At 28.3% G+C, this 15445-nt stretch overlaps 1 long non-coding RNA gene across 1 annotated transcript in view; it reads right to left on the bottom strand.

The window, feature by feature from the left end:
- Positions 1 to 14639, bottom strand: part of LOC129959458 (uncharacterized) — a 50639-nt gene extending 36000 nt beyond the window's left edge. Inside the window, exons 1-2 of the long non-coding RNA XR_008783434.1 lie at positions 14362 to 14639; positions 3890 to 3953 (exon numbers count right to left, since the gene is read on the bottom strand). This is a non-coding gene — a long non-coding RNA (uncharacterized LOC129959458). The remainder of the gene's footprint in view (positions 1 to 3889; positions 3954 to 14361) is intronic.
- Between the last annotated feature and the right edge of the window lie 806 nt (positions 14640 to 15445).

Raw genomic sequence — 15445 nt, 5'->3', positions numbered from 1 at the left:
TATGCTGATAGATACTTAATTATTGAATGAAGGATAAATATATTCAATGACCAAACTTTTTGATAGCGCTGCTCATGGAATTTTATTTGAATTACTTCGTATCTTAGTCTATTTCTTAAAGACGGATTAATACATTTAACTTGATTATTAATTTGGATCAGAATAATTGAAGAGTTTAAGACAAATCTGACTTTGAAAAGATTTTGAATCTAGAAGTAAATACAACATTTCCATTTGTAAAGAGTTTTTCAGGAAATAATTCTTTTTGAACATAGAAAAATTGTTTTAACATATTAATGTAAGTTTCAGTATTTTCATATTTGAATGGAAATCTCAAATGTGCCTTGTTGCATGATCCTTTACAATATGCGGAATATCTTTTTTGTATGTTTATACTTAAAGCCTCCAAAAGTCTTAACAAAAATGCATTCAAAAGATATTCTTATGGGAGTAACTTATTGTGACAAATCAAATCTTTCTTGTCTTCTGTTATTAAGTAGGCATACAGTACAATGCTTATTAAATTCAGTTATATAAAAAGCAAAATTCAGCCAATAAAATTAAGAAGCAATTAAATTAATTCTTTTTTGGATACCACATAACCAAGTTATTCATTGATTTCATTAATAATTTAAACCTTTAAGAAAAAATAACTACTTTAGAATTCTAGTTCTCTGACAGAATTTAATTTTTTACAAAAATAACCAGCAGCATATTTTTCCTTTGTCACAATTTTAAATGAGAAAACTTTTAAGTTTAAGATTAATAATGCAAGATATGTTTTTGTTATGAAGCAAGTGAATTCATCCCAATTTTTGATTCAGTCATAAGCATTTGCTATTTCTACATAACTGGGTGTATTTAAAAATTTTATCATCAAAATTAATTTGTTGGCATTCATCATTAAAGTATTTTAAAAGAAAAAAAAAACCCTTACATCTATGCTAAAATTAAGGACACTAGGGATTAAATTAATGTAATGATTGAAGTTTTGGCCTTGTCAGGTTACTATTTTGACTTTTATCCATGTTGATTTCTTTTATTCTCTTAGTTTCATGAATAGAAAATATTTCCATAGGCCTATCAATATTAAAACATATAGAAAATTTACAAAAATTATATGAATAATTTTAAAATATGAAAAAGTTTTATTTATCCAAATTTCAAAATACAAACCTGTATCATTAAGCGACTTTAAATTTTCAATCTGAATGTCTTAAATCTCAAAATTAATAATAAACGATGAAATCACAATATTTCTTTAAGACTCAAATAAAACTATCAAGTATAAAAATTTAAAATCATTTAATTTCAAAAATTAATACACTGAATGAAAATTAATAAAAATGTTCAGAAACACAATCAATCCTAATACTACAAATTTAAAAAAAAAAGTAATTATCCTATACAAATCATGTTTTCAGTCTTCCTACAATTATAGCAATTCCGTGTGAATTTATAGACAATGCAAAATTTAATAATATTTATTAAAATGAAGACAAAACTTCTGTTTGGGTGAAAATCCAAGCATGGAAAAATGAAGAATAAAACTTACTGTCAGTTAAAAATTTCAATTTCGATCAAAAAAAAATATTTAAAAAATAAATGTCCCAAAATTAATGCAAGATTTGAATTTGCCACCATTCGTGCAGTAAAGTGTTGGCAATCCAATTTAAAAAACATTTAACAGCTGATAGTTTAGAGTTAGTAAAAATGGAGCATTATACGATAGAATGTGTTTTCATTGTTGAGCAATATTTCAAAAATAATGAAAGTCTGACAACCACAGTTCAAAAATTTCAGAATTGGCCCCCAAGATCCTGTAACTTAACACCATTGAAATTTTTATGGGGTTATTTGAAGTCAAAGGTCTATGCCAACAAGCCCACAAGCATGCATGCATTTAGGCAGGAAATTCATCATTGAAATTAAGCAACATTTATGCAAAAAGGTCATGGAAAATTTCGACAACAGATTGTATATGCATAAGCAAAGCCGTGGAGGCCATCTGTCCTGTCTATTATTCCGTACATAACCCTATACTGTGTACTTTATGTCTCAATAAAAATATAACAATTCAAAAGAAAAAACTAAGTTTTTTATTTAATTAAAATATTGTGTTAACAAGTTGTACCATCATGTATTGCACCATTTTTAATAACTCTAAATTATCAGCTGCCAAATGGTTTTTTTAATAGGGTTGCCAACACTTTACTGCATGAATGGTGGCAAATTCAAATCTTGCATTACTTTTGGGAAACCTTTTATAAACAAATAACGGAAATGCTTTTCAAAAATATTCTTCAAATAGAAAGTCAAAATAATTTTATTTTGAAAAAGCTTCTCAATTAAAATATATACTGAATAATCTATACTACTATTATAAATGTGAAAGTTTGGATGGATAGATGGATATTAGTTAATCAATCACGTCAGAACGGCTGAACAGAATTAGATGAAATTTAGCACAGAGGTAGATTATAGTCTGGAATAGGACATAGGCTACCATTTGTTAAGGTTAATTGAGTGGTTAATTGTTTATTAATTAAGAACTAACTTTCTCGCCAAAAATCTGAGGCCAAATCCCGCAAAAAATGAATAAGGCTGCCGTTTTTTTGCCCACTCTAATCAGGTTAGGCTTAACGTGTTTTCGACCGAATAATTCAAACGATTCTATTTATATTCTTAGTGTTTGATGCATTTAAAATTACACATTGCTAATTAATCGATCTTTCGGATTCATTCTAAAGTACTTTTAAATTAAAGCATGAATTAAAGAAATTGAAAATATCTAATTTGTATTGCGTTACCCCAACTGGCGTAGAAAATTCACGCATTTGCGTTAAGCCAACTGGCGTTGAAAATTCACGCATGCGCAGTGTGTTCTGATTGTTGACAACTGTGTTTTCATTTTAATTGAAAGTTTAAAAATTATATGTATTATACTGTTGTAGCTATCTCAATCTTGATCGATAAATAAAATAGGCTTGACTTGATTTTAAAGAAACACGGACTTGATTTGCTGATTTATTTTATTTCAGGTATACTATGTAAATAATTTGTTTTGAGGTTAGTTAAATGCTTTTGTAATTAAATTGTATTTATATCTATGCTACTATTATAAATGTGAAAGTTTGGATGGATGCATGGATATTTGTTAGTCAATCACGCCAGAACGGCTGAACAGAATTGGATGAAATTCAGCTGAGAGATAGATTATAGTCTGGAATAGGACATAGGCTACTATTTATTCCGTTTAATTGAGTGGTTAATTGTTTATTAATTAAAAACTAACTTTCCCGCCAAATGAGTAAAGCTTTAGGGTTTTTTTTTCCCTCATACTAATGAGATTAGGCTTAACATGATTTTGACTATTATTTCAAACGATTCTGTTTATTTTCTTAGTGTTCGATACATTTAAAATTAAACATTGTTCATTAATCGATCTTTTGGATTCTGAAGTACTTTTGAATTAAAATAAAACAGAATAAATGAAATTAAAAATTTATAATCTATATTGCGTTACCCCAACTGGCGTAAAAATTCATACATTTGTGTTGCCCCAATTGGCGTTGAAAATTCACGCATGCGCAGGAGTAAAAAAGATAAAGCCATTGATGCTATAGATTCCAATCTATCTCCACGCGTACGAAGTCGCGGGTAAAAGCTAGTAATTCATATAGCAGAAAAGGTTACAAAAAAGAAAACTGTTGCACTTCACAATAAAGAATATGCAATATGAGGAACATATGTATGACAGGCTGAGCAAGGAAATGGAATTGGAAATTCATGAAAATTATTTCTTATTTTTGTATGGAATAAAATAAAACAAATAGTCAAGTACCTATGAAAAGATAACTTTCTAGGAGAAAAACAAATATAAACAAACCTTTATAATATCTCAAGAATCTTCTTTCTGCAAGACAGAGTTAAGACCAGAAGGATTGTTCAGGCTACAAATAAAAAGAAATAATCATTTACAAATCAAGTTTTCAGTATTCCAACAATTATAACAATTTTGTGAAAATTTATAGACAATACAAAATTTATTCAATGATAGGAAAAAGAACATATGATATTAATGTCAATTATAAAGTGAAATTACTCCTTATTCAGATAAACCAAATGTATGCTATATATAGACAATAACTTATATTCCAAGAAAGTAAAGTTAAAAATAAATTGAAATAAAAACAAAGTATGATTAGACACCAAATTTACAACAAATACCACAAATTCATGCAAAAGAATATTAGATTTAAAATTATGTAAAAGTATAAATTTGCACATTTTTTTTTTTAATCTGATAGAGCAATTTGCAAAACTGCAAATTAGGAAAATTTGTTGGAAATCTAGTCTTTATGTCACTTTAAATATAATACAGGAATGAAGAAAATTGTAAGTGTTTAGTATAGATGTAAATTTTTGTTTCTAATAAAATATTTCGTTCAAAGGAAAATAAAGAATTATTAATAAAGCTTCTGTTTGATTTTCAAAATATGAAAAAATATAGAATAAAGCTTACTGTATTGTTAAAAATTTCAAATCAGATTGGAAAAACACTGAAAAAAATTACCAGAAAAACCGTTGTAAAATATCTTTCATTTGTCAGTGAGTCAAATTCATTTTATCACATTTTTTTTTATGCGTCTGACAGAGCAATTTGCAGAATCACAAATTAAGAAAGCATGTAACACATGTAATTTTAATGTCACATAAAACACAACAGGGGCTTGAAAAAAATTCAATGTTTTATATAGTAAAATTTTCATTACTCATCAAAAAATAGCATATTACAACATTAATAATATTTATAATTATTAAGATAAAACAGACCATTCTGTTTGGAGACACACTACAAATAAATAAATAAATAAAAATTTTAAAAAAAGCTGGGTATCAGATAAAAATTTCAATTTACAATTTTTTTTAAAAATGGCGGTGACATTTTTCCAGAATATCCTTCATTTGACAGCCTCAAAATCATTTTATTTTCAAACAACTCTCTAATTAAAAACAATAATTTAAAAGAAAGCTATATAGTAAAAAAAAAAAAAAAAATCATACAACAATTTTGCAAATGAAAAGAAAACTGCCCTATTTGAAAGTAAAAAATAGGAAAACTCAACACATATATGACTCAATGAGTAAATTGTATTGAAAATTGCTGTAAATTATTCAGGTTGGCAAGCATTTCTGCTGTTTCAATTTCTCTGACTTTTCCAGGTTTTTTTATAAATTTCCCTGACATTTTTCGGATGTTTCTAATATCATCAGAAATATGGCGCTTTATTTTATTCTCTTTAATAATTGGCCAATATGTTCTTACCTTTATCTGAACAATTGTTCTACTAATTTGTAGTAATTACTACAAACCACTAAATTCTTCTAATTGTTTTAAATAAGATAAAAGCAAAATAAAATTTAATTCTCAGAAAAAAAACATCGTTTTCACTAACTGAATTTCAGATAAGCTTCAATTATGTAAAAACCCTCCCTTTTTTTGCAAATATATTAGCCAACATTAAAAGATGATGCCCATCTAGATACATTTTAGCCAACAAGTCACATCTCAGCAGAATTTGTCAAAATTACTCGCGAAAAATGCAGTATAAAAATATATGCACATTAGCAGAGTGCTTAAGAATGAAATCATCATTTGTTTCCTCACAGTGGGGTCTCCCCGATCCGTAATGTTTACCAACACGCCAGTCAGAATTGAATAATAATTTTACTAATAGGAAAAAAAAAAGAAGAAAAAAACATTTACAAATAGAAAAGGAAATTTCTGCATCAAAAAAAGAAAAATTCTTCAATGAAATCAACATTACTTTTAGCTCACCAACTACAATTATATATATATATATATAAGCATTATTTTAAAAGAAGCAGAATGCAGGTGTGACAAGACTTTGTATTTTTAAGTTCGTTTTATTCTCTCTCGGGAGGCAGGCATGATTATTTACTAGAAGGCGCGGACAAGGCACATCCGCCACAGCACGTTACAAAAGCAGATGCTATTTAAACCTAAAACTAAAAACACTCTTAGTCTTAACGCGAAGTACCACATTGAACCATTGAATTTAAAATGCAATCTGACAAAATGCTAAGGCAAAATTTATATTAGAATGCTCTCTACAACTATCTTAAGCATCTATCTATAAGAGAAACTCCTAAATCTCATCAATATTAGTACATTTTTAAATGAAAAATATGCAAATTTCTCAACAGTTATTTTCATATGTAGGAGTATTTAATTACTTCTTGCATTTATTGCATACAAATCAAATAAACTTCATTATTTCAGAAAGGTAATTATTTTATCAGTCTCCTTTTATTATGATGGATATTGGGACATTAAAGGTCGAATATTTATTCTAACAGAATGAAAAATATAAAAATATCCAGACCGATTAGTTATTCAAATTCCAGTAAAATGATAATTTTAATGTACATGCATTAAAGATAAATTTTACATCCCAGGCGGTACATATTTAAATGAAATAAACTTTCTATTCAATTTGCCCCCCCCCCCTCTGATGTGGGGAACCGGAGCAACAGCCCCGTATGCCCCTGATTTAGTCAGGCTCTGGCCTTGCATTCTCTTTTTGTAGCTGTCTAGCGCTCTAGTGGCAACACTGTGACGCAATAGCTCATTTCGCATAAAACAGTCAGGTGGTCGTAATAATCTGGCCACTCAGTGTGTGTGTGTGTATAAACCGAGAGATTTACATTCGATAAAAATTACAGATTTATAAAAAAAATCCCAGTTTTATATGAATTTCCCGGATTTTTCCCGACTTCCTGGAATTCCCTGACAATTCTCAGTTACCTGGTCAGTTGGCCACCCTGTTATTTCTGATATTTTGTAACAAATAAAATACATCAAATAGTCAAGTATATTACTGAAGGAAAAAAAATTTTCAAGGTGTAAAACAAATAAAACTTTATAAAGTTATAAGAATATTCTGAATCGAAAGAAAACATATATGATTATTCACGATGTACATAAAATGAAATAATCACTACTTACAAATCGTTTTTACGTATTACAATAATTCAAGCAATTTTGAGCTAATTTTTTTTATGGATAAAACACAATTTAATTCAATGACAGCAAATAGAACATGTGTTTTATGTCAAATATAAAATCAAATTACTTCTTGATAAGACAAATAAAGGTAAAAAAGAGTTAAAATAAAAACTAAATATCACTAGTCATCAAATATATTGCAAATACTAGATTGATATAAAAACATATTCGATTTGAAAATATGTAGGGAAACAAATTTAGACATTTTTTTTTCCTTGTATCTTATGGAGCAACTTGCAGCTAACTAATAATGAAAATTTGTAACACATCTAACCTTCATGCCACTTTAACATAATTAATGCATGAAGAACATAGTGAATGTTTTGCAGTTGTAAATATTACATTTCTGAACAAATTTTGGCTTATTGGAACATTAAGGATATATGGAATCATTAAAAGAATGATGGAAATTATGTTTGATTGCATTTCAAAATATCTATACATAGTATAAAATGAAGACTCCTAAAAGCGTCTGCATGTTTGAACTCGAAAAATATTTAACTGATATTGGAGATATTTGTACCATTTTGTAGAGCATTTATTAAGGGAGGTTTTAGTACATTAAAGACATATCAAATTAAAAAAGGAGTTTTATAATTGCGATTTTAATTATTTTTCTACTATGATTCGCGCATGCATAAAACACTTATCCGCGCATGTGCGAAAACTTCAAATTGCGATTGCGCAAATAGCAAGAGTTCTGGTATGCATATGCGATACATTTCTTTGTTTATGTCTGATTTTAAACAGCGATTCAAAACTCATTATGCCCCCCACCCCACCCCACCCCCAAAAAAAAGAAATCCGGCCTTGGCCGGAGTATATTAAATGCCACAACGCTTCGTTTCTTGCGCGGTAATAAAAATGTAGAGGAAAGAAACGTTCGGTTAGCGGATATCAAATTAATAATGTCCACACTTAGGGAAAGAGTCTTTTTTGTGCGAAGTAACCGTCTCTCTTTAAATCGCACTGCAAATAAATTACAGAGACAGAATGAATCTCATGAGGAGTAAAGTGATCGCTTGTCTGCTGACAGAGAAAGACATTTAAATTTGAGTCAGAGGAGAAGAAGTAAAAGAATAAACGTTTCTGAAATTTGGTCAGAAAAGGAGTACTCTGCCCTGAATTATGATCCATGTGTGGATTACAAAAATTATGCTTTGGTTTCAATATGGATAATGTCTATAGTCTGACCATATTGTTCAGCTTTAAAATGGAAAGATGAATCAAAAGGCATGTGTTGTTTACAAAGGAAAATTAAATTAGAAGAAATCCTCCCACCGCCTGAATCATTAAATTCACTTCTTATTAATGAATATCATCTTTACGCGATATCCCAGACCAAATTTATTATTCAATGGATACAGTTTTGGATAGTGAAGAAGCTGCTCACTATCCAATTGAATTTTTAAATTATCTTAATCCATCTGGTCTTCTTCCACACAAATTAAATTTAAAAGTTGATGCTCCTATTGGCTAAACTTTGATATACAGTCATTTGGTACCTTGTGAGGTTGGCAATTTTTCGGTGGCGTTTTGTTTGGGGTTACATGATCACCATTTTTTTTTTTTTTTTTTTTTTTTTTTTTTTGGAAATCACCATTTGGAGGGGGGTCATCAGAATCTTATGACTGGAAACGCTATTGCTGCCGTTCGCGCCACATTCGGCCATCTCGCTAGAATTTGGTGATTTTTTTTTTTTTTTCGAAAATTATTGTATATCAAAGTTGTTCCGTTGTCCATGAGGAAAACATTCTTCGCTTAAGTCAATTCCAGCAGTGTGAACGTTTGTCCTTGGGGTTTATTTATTGCCATGGCGAAACAGAGCCTTACTGGGAACTGAACACGTTTAAAGGAAAAGGGTAAATCTATTGAAATGAGAGAAATCTTTGATATTAAAACTGATTCTCCTGCACCAGAGGCAGTTAAAAGTACTGCCTTAAGGAAAAACTTTGATATACAATCATTTTCGCTTAAAAAAGTAGTTCATCGCCAAATTCTAGCGAAATGGTCGAATGTGGCGCGAACAACAGCAACATCGTTTCCAATCGTAAGGTCCCGATGAACGCTGCAGCATATTAACATAAAAATAGAAAAAAAAAATCAATAAATGCTATAAAATGGAATGCACGAAAAAAAGTTTAATCGAAAATAATGAAAGTAAGTAGAAGTATAAACAGCAAAAAAAATAAAATAAAATAAATCAAGGGAAATGAACAGGAAAGATAGAAATACAGTAAACAAACAGTAGTAAAAAAAAAAAAAAATGGTCGCAATGTAACCTCAAACAAAGCGCCACCGAAAAATTGCTAACCTCGCAATTCGTCCAATGACTGGATATCAAAGTTTAGCCTGGACAACTTTATGTGGCACTTTCTAGAATTACATCCAAACAAAATCTTTTTGCCTTGGCACCAGGAGGAAAAACAGCCATTATAGTTTACAAAGAAATATTATGAAGCAAACTGAATTTCATTTCCATATCAGATTATAGAGTTTATAAACAAGTGTGGAACAGTGGGTACAACGACTTATTTGAATATTTTTAAATTTTAAAACGGCTTTTCTACTGTATATTTTTAATGAATTGTTTTGTCTATGAACATAACTTATTTTTACCTTTTTAACATTGTCTTACGCATTTCTGAATGTGTGCTATAAAAAAATTGTTTTTTAAATATTTTTGATGATTTCTAAATATATTTTTTTGTTTGTTTGATGTTGCTTGCCATGCCCATGTCATATCGGGTTTACACCCGACCAGTAGACAGTGCCTGCCCAGAAAGGGACTGATTTATGTTTGCTACAATTTCATAAGATAGATTCAGGCATTCCACGCTTGGCTATAATTGCAGTTTTGGCGCCCCTGAATTTTCCTTTTTCATTGTACATCGTATTAAAATGATGGATAATTACACAAATAAACATAGTAAAATAATAATAAAAAAAGGTCAACATAGCTCAATTTGGAAAACTATAGAAAAAAATTGGCAAATAAAATGAAAAACACACACATACACACACAACTTCGCATCAGAAAATACAGAGAACAAAAAATGTCAGAATTAATCTATGATAAGTGATTAATTTTTTCAAGCCAAATTCTACAAACGCATGTAGAGAAAAAAAAAATACAATACAGTGACATGTTGTCCCGTCGGGACTTGCTGGCCGAGTGTAAACCCGGCATTAAGTTTAAAGCTAATTTTTCCTCTTGGATCTATGGTACGGGTAACGCTGTGCGAGTACTGCTAGTAGAAAAATATAGAGTAAAATCAATTAAAAATTGCAATTTAGAATTGGAAAAAAAAAATGAAAAAAAAAATAGCAGAAATGTATTTGCTGCATATTTTTCAATGACAGAACAGAATAATTCGAAAAGAAGATGCACACTAAACAGCAATTAATATCACAAATATGCAACTGAGAAGAAAATTACTCATTTTAGAGTAAAAAATAGGAGAAACGGAGACATATACGAGAGGTTAAATGAGGAAATTGAATTAAAAATTAATGGAAATTTTTTTTTGATATTTGGTATCAAAATGCATCAAATATACTAAGAAAAGACATCTTTGAAGGTGAACAAGAAATACAAATGGAACATTATAATGCTACAAGAATAGTCTGAATCACAAGAAAACCAATAAGATTGTTCATGCTATACATGAAAAGAATTAATCATTAGTTACAAACCATATTTTATATATTCTAACAATTACAACAATTTTGGGCTAATTTATAAATAATACACAACTTAATTCAATGACAGGAAAAAGAAAGTGTGCGCTTAATATCAATTATAAAATCAAATGACTCTCTATTCTGACAAAACATATGTATATAGATAGACAGATAATGAGAGAGAAAATAAACTAAATAAGAAAATAAATGCAAATATATATTGAAATAAAAAATAAATATTACTAGTCACAAAATATACAAAAATATTATAGATTGATGAAAAAACATAATAGATTTGAAATTTTATAAAAATATTAGTGTACACATTTTTTATGGGTCTGATAAAGCAACCTCCATAACTACAAATTACAAAAATTATTGATATATCACATAAAATATAAAGACCTGAAGAGAATTCTAAGAGTTTTGTACAGTTGTAAACATTGCATTTCGATTCTAAAATTTGGCTTATTGGAACATTGGAAATACTAAAATTGAGATAAAAATAATGTTTGAATGAGAGTCGAAGCATAAGAAAATATAGAGTAAAGAATGCTGCAAATTTAAAATTTCAATTTAGAAAAAAAAAAAAAAAAACTTTTAAAAAAATAATAATAATTTTGCAGAATATTCCTCATTGATAAGAGAGTTAAAATCATTTTTTTTTTCAAACAGCTCTTCAATTAAATTGAATAATTTGATAGGAAGCTATATATTAAACAATAATTCATAACATATCTATACAAATGAAAAGGAAATGGCACCATTTCAGAGTAAAAACTAGAAGAATCCAAGACATATAGAGTTGTTCAATCAGGAAGTTGAATTAAAAATTCATGGAAATGATTTCTGATATTTGCTTTGAATGAAATGGGTCAAACAGCCAAGTATATATTGCCCAGGGAATTAAATCTTTCAATAGTGAAAAATAAAAATTTAAAATATTTTTACTAAAATTTATAATGCTATGAAAATATTCTGCATTGTAAGAAAACCTATGATAGTTCACACTATAAATAAAATGAAATAATCATTATTTATAAATCGTATTTAATGTATTTCAACAATTACAGAAACTTTGTGTGAATTTATATAAAATGCAGAATTAAATTCAATGACAGGAAAAAGAACACATGTGTTTAATATAACTTATAAAATCAAAATACTGTTTATTCAGATGAACAATATATATATATATTAAAGAGAATGTAATTTACATTGCAAGAAATTAAAGGTAAATATTAAATGTAAAAAAATTAAATATGTCAAGTCATGAAATATGGAAAAAAATATAACAAATTGATGCAAAAAAAAAAAAATACATGTAAATGATGTAAAAGAAATTTGCACAACATTTTTCTCTTGGGTCTGATAAAGCAATGTGCAGAACTATAAAAATTTATGGCAATTCTAATATCTTTATCACATTAAACATAATTTAAGGCATGAAGAGAATAGTGAGAGCTTTGTATTGCTATAAATTTTTCAATTCAGATCAAATATTTGGTCAAAATGAACATTAAGAATATATGAAACATTTAAAACAAAACTAAAAATTCTGATGAAATTTAACACATAAAAACCATAGAATAAAGTTTACTTAGATAAAATTATAAAAATCTCTGACAAATCTAACCTATAATAACATAATATACAATAATAACATAATATACAATACAAAGCCTGAAGAAAATTCTGAAAGTTTTGTACTGTTGTAAACTTTTTATTATTTTTATAAAATTTAGAATAATGAATTTTTGGAATGAAGAATATATGGCATTATTAAAATAAGGTTAATAATTCTGTTTGAATGAAAGTTGACAAATGTAAAAATAAAAAAAAGCTTACTGCCCATTATAAATATCATTCTAAATTGGAAAAAAACAGGAGAAAATATAGCAGGAATGCTTCTCCAGAATATCTTTCATACAACGGAGAAACAAAATCATTTTCTTTTAAAATATTCAGATTAACCATATGAATGTTATATAGTAAGAACAATTTATATTATAATAATGAAGGTGAATATAAGGTGAAATAAAAGTCAAATATGACCAGATACTAAATATACAACAAATGCCACAAAATTTTATCAAGATATACTAGATTGGAAATTATGTAGAAGTGTCATTTGTATAAAAAAAAAAAAAAATTTACCAGGTCTCATAAGACCATCTGTAGAAATGATATTATGAAAATTTGTTTCAAATCCATCTTAATGTCATATGAAAAATAATTAAGGCACAAAACAAAATTCAAAATGTTTCACATTGTCACATTTTTTTTTTTTTTTTAATTTTAATAAAATAAATTGTCAAAAAGAACAGACAGAGCAAAATAATGCTAAACATTCTATTTAGAAGAGATTTCAGGTGAACAAAAATCTAGGGGAAAAAAATCTGTCATTCTTCTTATTTCATTTTTTTCTTTCAAATAATTGAAATTATAAAGAAATTGATAAATTGACAACAAAAATGTCATTTGAAGATATTCTACATTTGACAGAATCAAATGCTTTTCTCTTATAAAAAGCTCTTAAATTATACAAAATACATAAAAATATCTATAAAACAATAGTAAATTTTGACAGAAAAAAAAGCCAATTGAAAGAAAATTATGGAAGTTAACTTCAATAAAGAATATGACTAATCAATATAATAAATGACAGGACAAAACACGGAATATAATTTAAAAATTCTGTAAATTATTTTTCATCTTTAACAGAAGAAGAAATTTAAAAATTAACTGTCTTATTAAAAGAGAAAAGAAATATTTAAGAAAGACTTTAAAAAATAAAAATGAACCCATCTTATTCATGTGGCGAGATGATTGTTATTACTCTTCATTTGAGTAATAGACATGTTTTGACAAGAGGCAACGAAGAGTTATAGATGCCAATGATACCTCTTTTACAGAACACGATCAGAAAAAAAGTAATATACTTATATCATTCTTGAAATTAAGTATCATGAAGGGGCGAAATAGTAATGCAATTGCCTGAGCACCTCCTGTACTTACTGAAACACTAATCACACTTTGATGATGAAAAAATTATATTATCCTTATTATAAATTATTATTTTATCTGTCATTCTCACTATGTCATTGCTGGGTAAGGCAACACAAATAATTTCCAATGCCTATAAATGAAAACAGCAACAATATGTAAACAGTTTTTACAATATTTTTGCAGAAAGAAAATTTTTTTTTTTTTTTTTTTTTTATAATTAACAGTTAAAATATTAATTTTTCAAAATATATATACATCTTCAATCCCATTCTGAAGTAAACTTTTGCCAAATTTAGATTAACCAATCGCATGCTTTCGAGTCAAACAAGATTTATATTATATTAATATAAATATGAATAAGAGACTTTAAATAGCAAATAAAACTCAGGTATAATAATATCTATCATGCGTGTTTTGATTTCACATTGAAATACTTTCGAAAAAATTTTAGGAATGTCACGAAGAAGAAATATGTTTCTAGTATTTATTGAATTAAATTTCACAAAAATAATTTATAAAAAAGGGAAACAAATCTAATTTTCATTTCAAAATCAGTAATCAAAACTTTTACGAACCCTGAATTTATGAAATAATGCTAATTTTTTATTATTGTGGATGGATGGTGAATGTTTGTTCTCCAGCTTATGCTCCAGAGTTTAGAACGGATTGTGGCTTGTGCCGGGTTAACAAGTTGGCGGCCGTATTCACCAACTGTGGTTAAACATCAGCTGATTATTATTATTATTCACTGCTCAGCTTTTAAATAGGTATTCACCCAAACAAACCGGTTGTCACATTGGTAAAAGCGAAGTTTCGTGTGCCCCACTCTGCGCCAAGGATGCCAAATCGCCAATAAAGATGGCGGACAAAATAAACAATCACTTCGGCAAAGCAGTTACGGTCACCACTTTCTACATTAAAATTCTGATTTTTACTGATAAGTGTTGTTTTATTAGAAATTTTTTTAACCTTTGGGATTATTATCGCGGCTTACCTTAACAATTTTGAAATAAAGAAGCTTTTCAAACGGGCTGCACCAGTTCTGTTGTGTAGAAAGTAAAATTTAGAGCATGCGATGCCTTCGGAATCTGAAGAAAACTCCGTGCAGAATTTTTTAACTTAAAATAAAACATCCTACGGCTTCGCTAGCAGGGGGAGTGGGATTCTAGTAACTTCGCTAGCTCATTGAGCATAAGGAATGTGTGGATAATAGAAACAGTAGATAATCAAGAGAAAAGAAAGAAAGAAGCAATCAAATCATTCGCCAAACAAAATTTCAAACAAGCATCCTTTCCTCAACTTCATAAAATCGTAATATATATTTATTTATATATATATTCCCCTCACCCTTCATCCCTTCTACAGGTTCAAAATACTTCCTGCCATCCCATTCACCACACATCCGTTCTTGAATAATTAGTGACATTGCGAATTATCAAGGAAACCTTCAGATTAGAAAAAGAATTATGGAAAGTACAAGGAATTCTATTGCAGACTAGGGATGACGAATATTTTACGCGTGGTTATTATATAACCAATATCATAAAGTCACAAATACCAGTGATCAATACTTTTCAAAGAGGGGTGTGATTCAAATTCTTGATACGATCGTACTGGTGATATTTCGATTACAGGTTTTGGATCACGATAGAAAGTAAC

The sequence above is a fragment of the Argiope bruennichi genome, chromosome X1 (genome assembly GCF_947563725.1).
Source record: "Argiope bruennichi chromosome X1, qqArgBrue1.1, whole genome shotgun sequence".
Lineage (NCBI taxonomy): Eukaryota > Metazoa > Arthropoda > Arachnida > Araneae > Araneidae > Argiope > Argiope bruennichi.
The sequence above is the reverse complement of the archived record's forward strand: the minus strand, read 5'-3'. Positions and strand labels throughout refer to the sequence as shown.